Below are 18,677 nucleotides of genomic sequence, written 5' to 3' on the forward strand. Positions count from 1 at the left end.
GTGACTAAGTCTCATGTTTTTGGTTAACTACATCACAATGATCACACTGATTGAAAATTTAAAACATAACCCTGCTGTTTTAAATATGATGGTAAGGGTTGGATGTGTTGTAGCAGAGAAGCTCAGCATGTTTAGGCAGTGACTGATGACAATGATTAATAGGTAAATATCAGAATTGTGATATCAAAAGTAGAGAAACATTTTAAGTACCTCATGTTTTAAGATTCTTTTAAACATCAGAATTTCGATGCCAAGGTTTATAAATAATCTGTGTTGCATGGGGATATGGTAAAGGGAAACATATTTATTTTAGGTTAAGAGAAAGCTGGTTTGAATTCTGACTTTGCTATACATTGGCACAGTTTTTTGACTTTAAGATAAAATTCTAAGTATCAACTTAATTTTATTGAGAGAATTCATCTAAATAACACAGAGTGTGCCTGATATGTTCTAGAAAGCATTATTATTCAAGTGTTTACTGTAGTTGTTTGACCTAGTCAGTGTTAAAAGATCAAAAGCAACTCCATAGGTAAGTGATTTAAACAACAACTTTATATATCCTAAATGCCTCCATACCTTCATTTATATTTCAAAATGAGTAAAATAAACTAACAAATAAAACAATTCTCCATTTAAAATTTCATTTCTATTTTTATAATAGTGAATATCTTCCGAGCACATGAATATACCAGATGAAATTTCTACATATTATTAATTTTGGGGGGGTATGGTGGTAACAAAAGCATAGAAAATTTTAAACATTTTCACTCTTTTTGTGTTGGTGAGAATTTCAAGTGAAACACGAATGTTTACAAACCCATGATCAACAGGAAATGTAATTTCTGCACCAAAATAAGGAAAACAGAAGTTGCAGATTTTTCCCACTTGCCAATCACTGAAATATGTAACCCCTCCGAAGGTAACAGATAACTGAAGCACCCCTCCATTCAGTCAGACCTCTTCCACTTGATCTAAGAGTTACAACATAAAATAAAAAGCACTCTGTCTCTGAGCACCCAGCTCTAGTTGGGTCAGGAGCTTGGGGACAGGACTGCTGTCCTAAGGAAGTTTCCATCAAAGAGATCCTATTATTCTACCAGAGTAGGGGAAACTATGCTCCAGAAACATAATTAACCTGAATGCTTATATGCTAAAATAGATTTCTGATGTGGCCTAGATTGGTTCAACCTTGAACAATCATTTTAACCCAATTCCATTTAGTGTCCTGGGGATAGGGAAGAAGTAGAAAGGCAGAAGCTGTGGCCTATGATGGAGTACTAACACAGGGTTCCATCCACAAGTGCTCATCCACAGTGTGTGGGCTACATGTCTATGAGTGTCAGTGCTACCTGTGATATGGACCATTAAAACTGAAAAAAATATGTCATTAATAATTGAAAAGCATTTTGAGTTTAGAAAATTCATTCATACCAAGTACCAAGTAGTAAAGTCACTAATTTAACAAAGTATATTATTTTCACGCACATGCTATTGATATCATATTGTAGCTCTGTTAATTAGTATACTTCACAGATCATCAGCAGCAACTGGAGTTTTCTAGAAATGCAGAATCTTAAGGTCCTGTTTCTGACCAACTGCTTACATCTGTGTTTTAATAAGATCCAAAGGTTTATTGTATGGTCCTTAAAGTTTGAGCAGTACTGATACCAAGAACCTATTAGCTATTGCAGGTACAAGAGCCTTGAGTTAACAGCATCTACCCAATCTGGGCTACAATGAGCCAGTAATGGTTCATTCACTATATTCTTTTTATCTCATTTCATATTAAGGTAGTACTTACTAACTGCTAAGTAAGTAAATTCTAAGTTGTCAATAAACGCTTGCACAAATAAAACAGTCTTTTTTCCTACTTATTTTTTTTTGTTGTACCAGAGATTGAACCCAGAGGTGTCTAACTGGTTAGCAACATCCCCAGACCTTTTAATTCTTTATTTTGAGACAGAGACTCACTAAGTTGCTCAGGACCTCATTAACTCGCTGAGGCTGGCTTTGAATTTACAATCCTCCTGTCTCAGCCTCCCAAACCACTATGATTATTGGCATGTGCCACCACACCTGGCTTAAGTTTTCTTTGTGTGTTCTGTTGCTGAAGGAAAAAAAGAATCTCACAATCTTCAAGAATGCTACTTTCTTTAGAATTTCAGTTTTCAGCCTTGCTTGGACCTGTAAGATTATGGAACAATTCTTGTTTTCATTCTTATTCAATTTCATGTTCTTTTTTTCTCAAAATGTTTTAAAACTTTTGTCACCAACTCAGGGCATCTTCATTTCTACTTTGTTTTTTCTTTAAGTGGATGACCTTTGAGGCAATTGGAAGAAAAGTTTCTTACTGTCTTAGTCTCTTTGTTTTGCTATTGCAGAGTATCTGTGACTGGGTAATATAGAAAGAACAGTGACTTAATTTTCACAGTTCTAAGCACTGGCTGATTTATTGTCTGGGGAGGGTCTGGTCTCTGGTGGTTTCTGAGATAGAACCTTGAATTCTCTGGAGAGAAGGAAAGCTGGGTCCTCACTGACATAAGGCAGAAGGTCAAAAGAATTTCTCGTCCAGCACCTTTATAAAGCCTAATTTAGACTTCTCTTCTACACTCCATATGAATCAGTCAACAGTTGGAAGATTTTGAAAGAATAGCCTCAAGTTTTCAGGAGTAGCTGGGTGTGGTAGTGCATGCCTGTAATCCCAGAGGCTTGGGAGGCTGAGGCAGGAAGATCCAGATTTCAAAGCCAGCCTCAGCAATGGTGAGGCACTAAGCAACTCAGTGAGACTCTGTCTCTAATTAAAATACAAAATAGAACTTGGATGTGGCTCAGTGGTGAAGTACCCTGAGTTCAATCCTTGGTACCCCAAAAAGAAAAAAAAAGTGTCTCAAGAGTAAAGTTTTTTTTTTAAAATAAGAACACAAAAACTTCTAACCTTAAGAGATATATCAAAAAATGAAATAAATATAATTAGAAAATTTTGGTAACCAAAGGCAAGCCACAATACAGAAGTTTTATGTAGTACATATAATCATACCTTGTATCCAGTACATAACAGTAATTCTAAAAAAAACACCAGTCAGCTCCATTTAAAATAGGCACATAGGGGAATAAGCACTTTACAAACGAAGTTTCCAAAAAGTTAATAAACATATTAAGAGTGTTCCTACTCATAAATCATAAAGGAAGTGAAAATTAAATCCACAGTGAGACACTGCTACACATTCACCAGAATAGACAAAATGTAAAAGACTGAAAAGTCTAAATATTGATAAAACATGGCATGAATTGGATATCATACACTGCTCCTAATGTAAGTTGATCCCACAATTTTAGATTTCCTTTCAATAAGAGACCATGTGACTGTGCAATTACATTCATAAGCAAATACCCAAAGTAAGTTCTTACATATGTTCAGCAAAATATAAGTGCCAAAATATATGTTTCTCCAAAAGAGGATGATGTATGAATTCATGGTTTATGATATATAATCAATGTAGAAATTCCATCAATTGGAATTTATGTTTGATTTACTTTAAAAAGAAGCCTGTAGGGGAAAAAAGGTTCCATAAGTTTAACACATGTAGAAAAGGCTTTAACTTGACAATAAATGCCATTAAAAATCAGAAAGTGAATATTGGCAACTATATTTCCCTCTTGACTAATATTTTTCACTTCCACCTCTGAATACTATTAAACAAGCCTAATCCTAGACCTTTAATAAGGATCGCTGACTAGCAGGAAAAATGCCAAAGAGACATGCTAATGGCTCTTTAAATACAAGTGTATTTAAGGCACTATTAAACAGATTAGTCCAACTGATTTCTTGGCAGTTCCCACATTATTATAACCAAGATTGTGCCTGTGGAAACAGTATGTGTTGTAACCTCTCAGGAACACATCCTTTACCCAGGCCTCGAAGAATTCCCACAAAGATCCAAGGAATGTGAGCTTCCAACGAAAAAACAAATCACAAAACCTTCTGCATCGGGAATTGGTCTTGCAGAAATGGCTACTGCAGCCTCTAGAAAGGCAGATGGACAGACGGACAGAGACAGACTATGATCCAAAGTGAAGACTAAAATGGATGCCTCTGATTTATGATGGCCATGTTGCATGGCTAAACTCTGGCTAAGAAGCAAGAATTTTCAGCTTTCCCAAAGGTAGGTGATCTTCCACGCCCACCCAGGCTTAAAATACCATAATTATGACCATAAAAATGTAACTCAGTTGACCATTGCCAAAATATCATAAATATTCAGTAAAAAATGTGATTTGTCTCCTGAATCTCAATTCTACCCTCATTACTACATCCATGGGGATGGGCCCTGATAAAACATTATTGGTCCTTTCAATACATGGATTAACTTGACTCTTGTCCAGAACAATTCTGGAATGCTCTGGCACACGCCTCTTCTTCCTTTACTTATTTATTTCTCCCTTCCTTCCTATTCCTTCCCTCCCTTCCTTCTTTACCTTCCTTCTTAAAATTTTTGTCCATCATCTTCATTCTGTACTTGTGAGAATGAGACCTAATATATTCAACTGGTTGGTAACTATGTAGCCTTGAAAGATCCACTTGTTATAAACCTTGTATATTTGATGGGCTACAAAGTCATTGGTGAAAATAAATCTGAAGAAAATGAACTGGTCAAATTTAACATGTACAAAATAGAACCAACCAGAACTATTTTTGTTATGTGAAATTGTCATCCCTCACAACAAAAACTGGAAATTGTTTTTAATATTGGTTTAAAATACTCCAGATGTGTCTGTTCGATTTGGCTACAGCTAACATGCTGCATCTGTATGAATAACTTTGAAGTTTCAAAAGCTATGAAGGTTGTGAACTAAAACTAAATTGTGTGCCCGTTAAAAGTTTCCTTGTCAATTGACCATCAGAGATCATATTAAATTTCAATTAGAGTGTTATTTTGGCCCTGAGACTTTCCTGTGAAATTCAGGATGATTTTGAATATTTTGTTTGTTTGTTTTGTTTAATTTTGTTTTACTAAGTAATTTGAACTTTCCAAGCTTGATTTTAAGAATCAGATCATAAAATTTTTTAATATTACTGAGGTAAACTTGGAATATTTTGTCTTCTTTTTTGGTTTAATGTTTAAAAGCTACTCCCTTCATAATTTGCCTATTTATTATTTCAGAACAATACAAATACTCAGCTTCTAACTAATTTTGGTCTTAACATGTTAGAGAAATGAATAGAAAGTCCTTGAAAACTCAAGAGTCGCATGCTTCACTGCTTCAACATGAAGTTCTATGTCCACAGCAAAGGACAGCTTTTATTTATTATTTATAACCTATTCTCTTTATTACCATTTAGCTTCTACAGTGCTATAAATGACATAATTTGATAACGATCATTGACTTTAAGTATCTGAATAAAGAAAAAGTACATTATATGCTGTGAATGTGTGAATTAATTTATTTTACGGTCATTAGCTACACAAAAAAATACTCATTCGACTATGGTAAATATAAACAAATTCAAATGTTGTTCTGTTTTTCTTAAAGTGGAACTGATTATCTATTTAATCTGGATTTTTATGAGATATTTATTCAGATGACATTTTCAGTCTATTTTGGAATGTTGTTAATTCCAGACTTGCTTGTGTGGAATGCAAGATTAACAACATTCTTGAAAGCATTGAAAAAACCTTTCACTCATATGTTATTGTTAAAAGAGCAGCAGATGTTACAAAATTTCAAACCTGCAGTCCAGCTAATAACTTACCCCTTCCTCATTCAATAACTCATTTATTAATAGGTTTAGTATAAAAGACCAATAAATATTACCTTGGCCAGAGAAGACATTCTATGATGTCACCTGCAAAAGTATGTTTGCTGTTTCCTTATTGCACCAGGCCAAAGTGTGGGATCTTCCACAATTTTGCTCCTGTGAACAGAGCTAATCTTTTCATTCCAATAAAGTGGACAGAAGTAAATAAAGTGCATGGGTTTTCGAGGCTTATCGTTTATGTAGTCTTTCAAAACACCTCTTACTTGGAACAGAAATCAAATAGCAACTACTGAAAAAAAGCACCGCACCAAGATGAAGAGCCCATGGTGCTCTGCTGCTTCTTTGGCTAAGTATTATTTTCTGATTCAGTTGGAGGCTCTGGAGAGTGAGTATGGTAGACTCATTAAGGAGGATTATAGCAATCCAACTTGGAAAATTGGGTATAACTGTATTGCCAGCTGGAGATGAAAGATATTTCTAGTTCTTAACAACAATCAAAGTTCAGAAGCAGTAAAACAAACAAAAAATGTAGACCTGGTAGACTGTTTTGCTTCTGGAAACTGGTAGACAAAGTTTCCTTTTATTGGTGAGGCTACATTTTCTCGATGGTTTAGCAAATGATTTTCCCCTTACAATTGTTAACACATCCCTTTAGCCCAGGTAAAGCTTGATCCAGCTGAAGTCCTTCCATATTTCTACACCCTCTTGGCTTCCATGGCAGTAAAGACTTCCAATTGCAAAGGAGCACATGATCAGTTTAGATGTTCCCTTCTTTATATTCTTACACAATAAATCCTGAGCTTTGTTTTGACATTTATTATAGAATTTTTTCAAAACATTCATTTATTATATGTCATTCGCCTACTTGTCTTATCTGAATTCTTTGTACCAATCTATTTTCCTAGCTTATAAACTTCTTGAATATGAATGCAATGTATAATTTTTTTTCTTCTATAATCATGAAACATTGCTTCTACTAGCCAGCACCCAGTAGGTATATATGATGCAAGAATAAGCAAATACATGAAACTACTCATATGTGTCCTTTTTGTCCTGAGAGATTTAGAGAGTGCTGTTAAACATAGATGTCAATATATCTATGATGATAGATAGCTTTTTATCATTGCTTAAATAAACTTATTATTAGAATGTTTGGTTTAAGTCACTCTTTCACAGGAATTCTGAGGAGAGTCACTATTTGGGATTACCATATAAATTACCAAGAAGATTAAATTCAATTGCTAAATCATAAAGTTTAATAAGGTAACATTGGTAAAGCAATTTAAAGAGTATTTGACATATATCAAAACTAGACAAGAGCTAATTAAATAAAAATGGCTGAATGTCCTCTCTGTTCACAGAAGGGATAGTCTGTATAGACTCTTATGCACATAATCAAATCAAGATTTTAATCTTAATCATAAGTGATCTTGATTAGAATCAAGAATTATAAAAAATACAGCAGTTGATGCACAGTAATGTATTGTGAAAAATAGCAAATATGGTTTTAAACTGTGTTCAATAAATGTATGGTAATTTTTGTAATTAGAGTAAAAAAAGTATAAATCTAAACCATAAGTCTTGCATTAATCTGAAAATATCTGAAATTTTATATCCTTATGAATAATAGATGTGTTAAATAAATGTCCATCTACCCATCTACTGAAAAAGAAGTTAGGAAAACTACCCCATACACAATAGCCTCAAAAAAAAAATAAAGACTTGCAAATCAATCTAACAAAAGAGGTGAAAACTGCAATGAAAACTGCACTACACTAAAGAAAGAAACTGAAGAAGACCTTAGAAGATGGAAAGATCTCCCATGCCCTTGGATAGGCAGAATTAACATTTTCAAAATGACCACATTACCAAAAATGTTATACAGGTTTAATGTAATTCCTATTAAAATCCCAATGATATTCTTTATAGCAATAAAAAAAGTCACCATGAATTTCATTTGGAATAACAAGAGATCCAGAATAGCCAAAGTAATCTTTAGCAAGAAAAATTAAGTACAAGGCATCACTATACCAGTCCTTAAACTATACTACACAGCCATAGTAACAAAAATGACAGGCACAAAAATTGATAAGTAGATCAACTGTACAGAATAGAAGGCACAGAAACAAACCCACAAAAATACAGTTATCTCATACTAGACAAAGGTGTCAAAAACATTCATTGGTGAAAATATAGCCCCTTCACAAATGGTACTGGGAAAACAGTAAATCCATATGTAGCAAAATGAAATTCAACCCCTATCTCTCACCCTGCACAAATTTCAAAGTGGGTCAAAGACTTAAGCACTAGAACTGCCCTTGTGCCTAATAAAATAAAAAGTAGGTCCAAATCTTCATCATGTCAGTTTAGGACCTGACTTCCTTAACCAGACTCCTAATGCACAAGAATTAAAATTTAAAAAATCAATAAATGGGAGGGATTCAAACTAAAAAGCTGCTCCTCAGGAAAGGAAACAATCAATAATGTGAAGAGAGAGCCTACAGAAGAGGAAAAAAAATCTTTACCACATGTTCCTCGGATAGAGCACTAATCTCCAGCATATATAAGGAGCTCAAAAACCCTAAGAGCAAAAATAAATAAATAAAAAATAAAATAAAATAACCCAATCAATAAATGGACTATGGAACTGAACAGACACTTCATAGAAGAAGAAATGCAATTGATCAACAAATATATATGCAAAAATGTTCAACATCTCTGCAATTAGAGAAATGCAAATCAAAACTACTCTAAGATCTCTCTCCCATCAGAATGGCAATGATCAAGAATACAAGCAACAATAAATGAGAATGTGGGAGAAAAGGTACACTCATACATTGCTGGTAGGACTGCAAATTGGTGCAACTACTATGGAAAGCAGTATGGAGATTTCTCAGAAATCTTGTATTGAAACCACCATTTTAATCAAGTATCCCTCTCTCTGGTTTATACTCAAAGGACTTAAAATCAGCAAATTACCATGACGTAGTCACATCAATGTTTATAGCAGTTCAATTCACAATAGCCAAACTATGCAACCAACCTAGATGCCCTTCAACAGATGCATGAATCAATAAAATGTGATTATTTATACAATGAAATATTACTAAGCCTTAAGGAAGATTGATATTATGGGATATTCAGGTAAATGGATGGAGCTGGAGAATATCCTGCTAAGCAAAATGAGGTAATCCCAAAAAACCAAAGGCCCATTTTTTTTTTCTGATTTGTATATGCTAATTGACAATAAGGCGGGGAGGCTAGGGAAAAATAGAAGTACTTTGGATTAGGCAGAGGGGAGTGAAAGGAGAGGATGTGGTATCAGGTTAGGAAGGACAGTAGAATGAATTGGACATTATTACCCTACGTGCATGTATGACTACATGACTGGTGTGATTCTACATCGTGTATAAGCAGAAGAATGAGAAGTTACACTCTATTTACATATGATGTGCCAAAGTGTATTCTGCAGTCATGTTTAACTAATTAGAACATTTTTTTAAAAAAGAAGTGATGATTATATCCTCCTCATATATCTTTTCTCATAGATCACTCACCTTTTGAGATGTCTTAACTTTCTGTCCAACCTGATGTACTTCTTTGACCCTCTTACTTTCTAGAATTTCTCATACACAAGACAAAGTACATCATTCCTGATCTTTAATAGGATGCAAAATTTAATTTCCCTATGCCTTGCTCATTTCTTATCTTTGTTGCTAGGCCCAGGTTAATACAATACAAAAGCTAACTAAACAAGATGCCTTTCCTGGGCTGAGCTTCTAGGATATTTTGAATGACACAGAGCAGGAAAGGAAACAGAACAAGATGCCCAACTAGAGCAGAATTACACTCAAGGATAATTGCAAAGGATGAGTAAAGGAGCACTGTAGTATTCAAGTTGGAGAGATAATTATAAGCCAAAAGCAAATAAATCAGATGTAAAGAGTGGGAGAGATGAAGGAGGAACACTGGTGGAAGTGTATGACACAATCAGAGAACTTGGCTCATTAATTCAGTCATGGCAAAAACTGGTTTTGCTAGAGTTGGAATGGATGCCCCAACTAGAATTAAAGCCATAGGTTATGGCGAACTCTTCTCAAATACATAGTACTTCCAGGAAATAAAAATAATTTATTTGAATAAAAAATCTTGTTGAATGTTTCTATTCGCCAGATCTTGAATCACTTGTGTTTATATAAATAAACAAACAGGCGACTTTGAAAAGCAAGGAAGTCATATGTACCACAAAAGTAATTACACAAATACAAGACACAATGAGAACACACCGTGGGGACAATTAAACATATTCTGGGAGCTTTATCAGTAAAGACTTATTTAGGAAAGTGACATTTAGGATGATATCTAACTATCCTCTTTAGACCAACCTCAGCTAGGTCCCAGAGCTACTTGTCAACATTTATGTTCATCTCTTATTATGATGCTTGTTGTGTTACACATAGCAATGAACCAAAATACTTCTCATTTCCTTGAGGTTTCCAACCTTTTCCCAACCTCTACTCTTTGTGAAGATTTATGCTGACATAGTTGTGGGAGATGGAGATCCTCTAGCATAGGCTCATCATGTTCTTTAACTTTGGTTAAAATATTGTTTTCATGTGCTTCTCCTTTTAGTCCCTAGATTGGGAAAGGTTTGGCTCCTTCTTGTAGGTCCAAGGTGAAACTTTACAAGTAAGTCCCATTCATTCCTTCATTAATCAGGACCAGCTTCTAGCAGTTTTCTATTCTTTCTTTGACATTTTCCATCTTTCTTGCTTTGCTATTTCTTCTGTGCTCAGGCCATTTTTGTTAAATCTGGTAAACTTTCATTCTTTCATTCATGACTTGGATTTTGCAAAAATAAATTCATATTCATTGTTTTTGTTCAGTATTAACTCATTCAGCAAATGGCTCGGTGTCTGGTATTTGCTTCTATCCACCTGCACTTGCTCTCAGCAAGGCTACTACTGATGTGCTGATCGTCGTTTTCATTTAAGTATCTGTTCTCAGATCCAGTCCTTGATCTACAAGTGGTATCCAGCTTCTGATATAGCTTTTTTTGAGACTCAATCTTACCTGCAGTATCTGTTCTCAGATTCAATCCTTGATCTACAAGTAGTATCCAGCCTCTGAAATAGCTTTTTTTGAGACTTAATCTTACCTGCACTCTTAGAGGTGTTCTCCCCTCCCCCCCCCCGCCTCTTTCTCTCTCTACTCAAAATTTGACTCTCATTCTATTTGAAGACCTCTTTAAGGTAAAGCAAGCTGTGATAACTATACGACTCAGTCTGCAAAGGGATTTGCCTATTTCTTTGATAAATATTTAATATATATATTATGTAGTGATTAACATGTGCCAGGTCATGTCCTAAATTATTTTCAGGCATTAATACACTTAATCCTCACAAAAGCCCCAAGAGAGCTAAAAAATTGAGACTGAGACACAAGAGAAGTGACTTGCTTAAGATCACATAGTGATTCAACTAACAGTCTGACCTGTAGTCTATCTATGGTTTTAAAAATAATATTGCTTTTGATATTGCTGCATATGAACACAAACATGCTGGGAAACCTCTACACCCAATTATTTTTGACTGTGGAAGAAAGTAGCTCTAGAAATCTTTACTTCCCCTCATACTGAACATATGGACCTACTCTAAAGGAGCTCTTAAGCATGGACCACCAAGAAGTCATTGGACGTGATGTAGGAAGTCCATGGATTTGGATCACGAAAAAGAAAATATGACTAACTTCTAACGAAAATTTAGCATTTTCTTAAAATATTAATGTAGGCTACAAATCCTGGTGCTTTTGGCAGTATACATGAATTTTACACCACTGGAAACCAGGAATGGTTTATATCACATTATAGAATTTTTCAAATTTTTTGAAATATTATTTGGAACCATCATTACATTAAAATTATGGAAATCATCTGACCACTAAATCCTGTTTTCTAATGCAGTAATAAGCAAACATATGAAAATACATTATTATGTTATACTTAAATTATGTTGGTAACTGTTTTGAAATAATTGTGCTTCATTTTTATTCCATGAATTCTATTTTAGACAGTTAAAATCATTATTCTGAGAAGGGATCCACAGGTTTTACTAGAAAAGTAAAGGCTTCAACACACATACACACACAATGTACAAGCCTGTTCCAACCCTCTTTATTCTTATACTTGCTTTATCTCTTCTGATCAGTCTAATTGGGACTTGAAAACGAGTCACATCGTCAAATTGTCAGCAATTTGCTCAGTCATTAATTTGGTGTTTAATTATAACACTTTGTACCATAATTTATATAACTATTACTTTATTTTTTATATTTAGATTGTTTCCAGTTTGTGCTATTACAAATAATCAAATTGTGAGCATCATTTAAAATTGTCTTTTCACAATCTCTGCCTATGCAAATCTAGCAAATTTTGAAATCCATTTCAAATATCATTCTCTCTCTCTCTCTCTCTCTCTCTCTCTCTCTCTCTCTGTGTGTGTGTGTGTGTGTGTGTGTGTGTCTCCCTCTCCCTCTCTCTCGTTTCCTCCATGAAAAAAAAAAAAGTATGACTAACTTCTAAAGAAATAATAATACTACAACCACAGAGTAAACTTTTCTGAATTTGATCACGTCTTGCTATGGTTTGGATGTGAGGTATCCCCAAAAGCTCACGCATGAGACAATGCAATAAGTTGGGTTACAAGAGCCTTAACTCAATCAGCGAATTAATTACTTGATAGGATTGAGTAGTAACTTGATGGGGTGTGACTGGCAGAGGTAGGGCATTGGGAGTGTGGCTTTGGAGTATGTATTTTGTATGTGGCAAGTGGAGTTTCTCTCTTTGCTTCCAGATCATCGTGTGAGATGCTTTCCTCTGCCACACTCTTCCTTCATGATGTTCAACCTCACTTTAAGTCCAGAGGAATGGAGTCTGCTGTCTGTGGATTGAGACCTCTGAAACTGTGAGCCCCTAAATAAACTTTCCCTTCCCTAAAATTGTTCTGGTCAGATCTTTTAGTTGCAGCAGAAAAAAAAAAAAATGACTAAAACACATCTTGTTCCAGGTTTGTTTCTCAATGCATAATGACAAAAGAAGCAATAAGCTTCTAAAGCAAACATGAGAAATCTGTCAGGGATCACTGTACATCTTCTTCTTTTGAGTTATTATATTTCTAAAAAAAAATTAAAATGATACCAGAGAAAATGTCCGGAGAAAGGCAAAAGTAGTGTGTGCATTGAAATAATGATGCAATAATTCCAAGTGAATCTACTTACAATGCCAAATAAAACTTAAAAGCAACTTCAACCTAGTCAGAGTAACAGGGTTAAACAGGAAAATGAGATGAAACTTTTTTTTTGTCATCAACCAGAATGTTTGTTATTTATAAACACACACACACACACACACACACACACACACACACACACTCACAGGACAATTAATGACTTCTTGTGAACATGGGATTTTTTGAATACATATTAAAATTGTAGTTGTTTTCTGTGTACAAGCTCAAGAACTTTAAATTCATTCTTGATGCTCCGGAGAGAGAGAAAGGGGGAGAGAAAACGATAGATATGCTAGTGAGATAGGAAAGTGATTTAGAAAGAATAGAGACCATTTTGCAGACTGTACAAATGGGAAGAGAATCCTTTTTTGTTTTTATATCCTCTTATATCTCTACAAAAGTTATAGGCTCTAAGATCATAGAATATATCTGATAAAGACTTTTGTTTAAATACTAAGCAATTATAGTCAAGGAAATTGAGAATTATATTTAACTGATAGGCAAAATACAGTTTATTTCACAATGCATTTTAAATCATTTTTTTAAATTAAAAAAATGAAGAATATTTTTAGATATCTTATATATCAAGTTGTTAGAAAGTTCTTACACTTCTCATATTCAATGTGGACATTATTAATAAGCAATATCAATTGATGCTTCATTAAGATTTATTCCCATTCTGTGTTACATATTTTCAGTTGTATTAGACAATACATTGCATCCTGTAATCATTACCAACTTCCATTGTCATTCTTCTGCTCATATACAGAATGACATAATGCCATTAAAACGTATTATCTCTGGATAGACCTATTCCTATAACAAATGTCATTAATTTTTTAAAAAATCAAAAGTTATTTCACCATAATTTGGTAAAGGATTAGTGTATTGAAAAGAAATAAATGGTTAAATATGGCCAAATATTTCCCTGAAAGTGCCAAAGCCTGAATGAGAAAAGCTCAATTTCAAAGTCAAATTAGTAGATAGTAGATTAAAGAAGAATGTAGGCTCAGATTAATATCTTGGAGAAGGAATGAACAATTCTGCGAAGGGAGAATTCAGATGTAGAACTCTTAGTACACCACATGGGAAGGGAAAGGGAAAAGGGTAAAATGATAGTGCTACCCAGGTGCAGTGTAATTGTGGCGAACCATCAGGAAAAAAGTCTCAGTCTTCACATCTTAAAAGAGACCTATGACTTTACAAAGAAAGTGTGGGTCAACTCAGAAGGATTTCTTTGTAGAGCATGTGATATGTGTCTCTTTTTTTTGTAGGTTGTATTGTTGTTTCTTTTGTTATAATACTTTGGCCTGTTGTAGGAGTGTGTGTTTGTAGTCTTCTCTGATTCTCACTGCTCACTATTTGCGTAGGACGATGTTAAGTAATTCTTGATCTTGCAGTAAAGACCGTTTTTATATAAATGAAACATAATTTTCTATGGTGTTTCAATGTTCATGACAATCATGGCTTTCCTATGAAGCATAGGAGAAACTCCAGTTGTAAACCCACTTGTTTGGAAGCAGAGACAACACCAAACACAGCACTTCCTGCTTCTTGTATCTTCAAACTCTGGGGACTGTCTTCAACACCAACTTCCTGAAAGAGATGATTGGGATAAAAGTCATTAACATTTCTTGGGAAACTCATAGAATCATTTTCCATTTTTCTCTCCACATGAAATAATTAGGTACTTTTCTCCACATTTAGCTGACTGAGAATTACTTTTTTTGGGGGGGTGGGTACTGGGGATTGAACTCAGGGGCATTCAACTTCTGAGCCACATCCCCAGACCTATTTTGTATTTTATTTAGTGACAGGGTCTCACTGTTTAGCGCCTCGCTTTTGGTGAGGCTGGCTTTGAACTTGCAATCCTCCTGTCTCAGTCTCCCCAGCCTCTGAGATTACAGGAATGCTCCAGCACACTCGGAGAGAATTACTTTTAAAGGATAGGTACAGTCAATAAAATATACCAACAATCAAAAAGCACATACATTTCAAATTCTAATATTGAGAGGTGTCAGATGTATTTATAAATCTTATTTATATGATTTGTTTGAATTTATGAGCATACATTGTATTTGAGAAGAAGAAAGAAATAAGACAATAAATTTTGAAAATCTCAATATTTTAATAATATCTATTAAGAAGTCCCAGAGCAGAAAATATTATGCTGGGTGTAAGTAGTTAGGAATGATTACCCTTATTTTGTTTTTCTAGGGAGCTTTTGTACTAAACATAAAGTACACACCCCTACCACTCCGGACCCAACCCCACATACATGGGGTTCATAAACTCTGTGTGTGTGTATGTGTGTGTGTGTGTGTGTGTGTATAATCTGTGCATATAACATATATATGTAATTTCCATAGATTTTAATATATATATAACCTCAGAATGAAAAGCAGGTAAAGTGAGATAAATATAGCCAATTTCAGATTAAATGTGATATCTCTTTGGCCTGAGGGACACAGTCAGGAGACACATTCATGTACAAGAAACAAAAAGGGAAGATTGAGGATAATAAAAGACCAAACTGTCAATTCACCATTTTCCTAGAGTCCAGCCCTAAAAGTCCTTTATGTCTCAATCTTTCAATGATAAATTAAGCCTGTGCTGTATATTTCATAAAAATTCAAATTTGTACTTTCAAAGAAGTTCTAGACTGTCAATCCAATATTCTCCCTAATGCAACCTAAAATTAGGACCCATAACTTTTTTCATGACAATAGAATTTATACCCTTTTGTTTCTCATGAATATTTTCCAAAGACTTCAATCTAAAATTTGACAAAGCAAAAAAGTAATTTCAATGTGAGACTCTGTTTAGTCTACAGCTCATCTTTGGGACAAGCATTTCAAGGACATGTGTCAATTATTAGCTACAAAAAATTTGCTGTATGTTAGAAATTTAGAGAATTAAAAAAATGAAAGAACCCATCTCCAGTTTCTGTTACTAATGCAACAATAATAAAAAAGAATAAAATGTTACTGTAATACGTCCAAAAATTTGGCAATTACAAACCATTTATCTTCTGACTTCTGTATTTACCATTTTCCTTTCAAAAATATCTGAAATAGAATACCCCTAAGCAAACACCACCCTGACTCATGTGGCCTTCTGTGCCATTGCTACAGATAATTTGTTACAGAACTAATTTCTCTGACACTGCAAATGGGTGTGGAACAGAGTGCTTATTCATATTGGTACCAAGATATTTACAGTTCTTCAGGAGCACTTTGGGGAAAATGCTAATGTAAGAGTTTCCCCCAGGTACTTTCTACTTCTTCCTTCCTCAGTGCTCTTTACTTTACGCATCTGTTTCCATCCCCCTTCTCATGCCTACTCATAGGAGCATAGATTCTCCACCACACCCTCTATGCTTCCAAATCACCCCACTCCCTAGATGATCTATCAGGAGCATCCTTTCCAAAGTAACCATACTCCAAACATCACTTACCTTCACACCAAGAACCTCCACTTTTTTTTTTTTTTAGGAAGTCAATAAATTAAAGCTTCTTTATTGGATGAGCCAATGCAGCTCTTGATGGCTCTGTTCAGACCTTAGTCTGTTCAGACCTGTCTTCAATGGGAAAATGGCACCTGCCTGGTGTACTTTGTAAAATACTAACATCATCCTTGAGGGGAGGGGCTTTCGCTACCCGGGTTACAGAAGAAACAGCGGCTGGTAGTGTTGCATGACAAAGAATCACACACACTTTTCAGACCTCTATTTCCTCTATTGAAAACTCTGTTGCTCCCTCACTTGCCTGTGAATTCTCACTTTTGCTTCTCTGTATATAATAAAAATATTAATTAACATTAAGTATATATTTAATTTCTAATCTGGATCTTGTTATGCCTTCTTTGTTCTCAAGTGTTTTCTTATCATTGATGGATAATGATGGATATTGGCAATGGATATTCTCTTCTTTGGGTCTCACTAAATGGCCAAACTGGCCCTAAACTCTGGATTCAAGCAATCCTCCTGCCTCAATCTCCAGAGTAGCTGGGACTACAACAGGTGCATGCCATCATACCTGGCAACAAAAAGATACCTCAATCATTAATTACAATTTAGAATTATTATACTTGGAGCATCCGAAGTTGTAGCTGATAAAAATAGCTTAATAGTTAATGTCTCTTGAATACCTTCTGCAGATAAAGTACTTAAATACTCCATATGTTGTGGATTAGACATGAGATATCCCCCAAAAGTTCATAAGTGAGGTAATGCAAGAATGTTCAGAGTTGAAATGATTAGATTCTGAGAGCAGTAACCTAATCAGTTCATTAATTCACTAATATGGATTAGCTGGGTGGTAACTGTGGGCAGGTAGTGTATGACTGGAATAAGTAGGTTACTAGGGGTGTGCCTTTGGAGTTTATATTTTGTTCCTAGTGAGCAGAGCTCTCCCTGGTTCCTGGCTGTCATGTCTTGAGCTGATATCCATTACCCTGTCCACCTGCCATGATGTTCCAAATCACCTGGGCCCGGAGCTATGAAGTTGGCCTACCATGGGTTTAACCTCTGAAATCCTGAGCCAAAATGAATTTTTCCTCCTTTAAATTGTTCTTGTTGGGTCTTTTGGTCACAGCAACACAGAGCTGACTAAAATATCATATGTATTAGTCTAAAATTTCAAACTCTTTGGGCATAAAATACTATCTAACTTTATTTTATATATAAGGAAACAGAGATACAAAATGGTTTAATGATGTGCTTAGGGATATACCATTAATGGGGAGTAGAGCTACGATTTGAAAACAGATCCAAAATGCATTTATCCTGACCTGCCTCTTCTTGCACATTGATCCCTGAATTGAAACATTGGATCCCACTTCATCTGTTTATATTATGGCCTTTTCTATTACTGTCTAGTCTTGAAGGTTGTTTGTTTTTCCTTTGCTCTCACAGCATATGTGTATATCCAAGACAATTAAAGCATAAGTCCACACAAAAGTTTCTATGAATATGAACATTCATAGAAGTATTATTTTCACTATTGTGATTTGGATGTAAGGTGTCACCCAAAAGCTCATGTATGAGACAATGCAAGAAGATATACAGGCAAAATGATTGGGAGAACCTTAACCCAATCAGTGAATTGATCACCTGATGGGATTAATTGAGTGATAATTGAAGGCAGGTGGGTTGTGGCTGGAAGAGATGGCGCATTGGGGACATGGCTTTGGGGTATGTATTTGTACTTGGGAAGTGGAGATCTCTTTCCCACTTTCTGCTTTCCTCCACCACACTCTTCATTCAGCCATGATGTTCTTCCTCACCTCAAGCCTCAAGGAACACAGCTGACTGTCTATGGATTGAGACCTCTGGAACCGTGAGCCTCTCAAGTAAAATTTTCTTCCTCTACTGTTGCTCTGGTCAGGTCTCTTAGTCACAAGCAAGGAAAAAGCTGACTAAAACAAGTAGCCAAAAAGTGAAAACAACCCAAATACATATCAACTGATGAATGAATAAGCAAAATGTGATGTATCCAGAGAAAAAATTACCAGTCATTAAAAAGGAATGAAGTCATGACAGATCATATTAAGTAAAAGAAGCCAGACATAAAAGAATATATATTGTTTGATTCTTTTTACATGAAATTTTCAGCATAGGGAAAATTCAGAGA

General features: G+C 34.9%; 1 long non-coding RNA gene across 1 annotated transcript in view; it reads left to right on the plus strand.

The window, feature by feature from the left end:
- The window catches only part of LOC308655173, a 256,086-nt gene extending 243,345 nt beyond the window's left edge, over positions 1 to 12,741 (plus strand). The window contains exon 5 of the long non-coding RNA XR_014023401.1: positions 12,610 to 12,741. This is a non-coding gene — a long non-coding RNA (uncharacterized lncRNA). The remainder of the gene's footprint in view (positions 1 to 12,609) is intronic.
- Positions 12,742 to 18,677: the final 5,936 nt, after the last annotated feature.

This window comes from Spermophilus citellus (assembly GCF_964194105.1).
Source record: "Spermophilus citellus genome assembly, chromosome: 9".
Taxonomy (NCBI): Eukaryota; Metazoa; Chordata; class Mammalia; order Rodentia; family Sciuridae; genus Spermophilus; species Spermophilus citellus.